Source organism: Sinocyclocheilus anshuiensis, unplaced genomic scaffold, assembly GCF_001515605.1.
Source record: "Sinocyclocheilus anshuiensis isolate Anshui unplaced genomic scaffold, SAMN03320099.WGS_v1.1 scaffold1814, whole genome shotgun sequence".
Taxonomy (NCBI): Eukaryota; Metazoa; Chordata; class Actinopteri; order Cypriniformes; family Cyprinidae; genus Sinocyclocheilus; species Sinocyclocheilus anshuiensis.
Window position 1 is genome coordinate 123,911 of NW_015546028.1, and position 240 is coordinate 124,150.

A 240-nucleotide genomic window follows, 5' to 3' on the forward strand; every position below is an offset into this window, starting at 1 on the left:
GTATGTGTGTGTGTACTGTGTACGTACTGTTACGTTTATATATTAAATATATTTATATATAATATAAATTAAATTAATATAAATATATAGATGTGAAATATATACTGTATGTGTGTATTTATGTATATATAATATATTTATATATATATATATATATAATAAATATACACAGTGTACACAGATATATTATGTAAATAAAAACTTTTATTTTGGATGCGATTAATCACGATTAATCGTTTG

General features: G+C 18.3%; 1 protein-coding gene across 2 annotated transcripts in view; it reads left to right on the forward strand.

Moving 5' to 3' along the window:
• l3mbtl4 (L3MBTL histone methyl-lysine binding protein 4) overlaps positions 1 to 240 on the forward strand; it is a 77,335-nt gene that overhangs the window by 74,359 nt on the left and 2,736 nt on the right. The gene's annotated exons all lie outside the window — the stretch shown is intronic.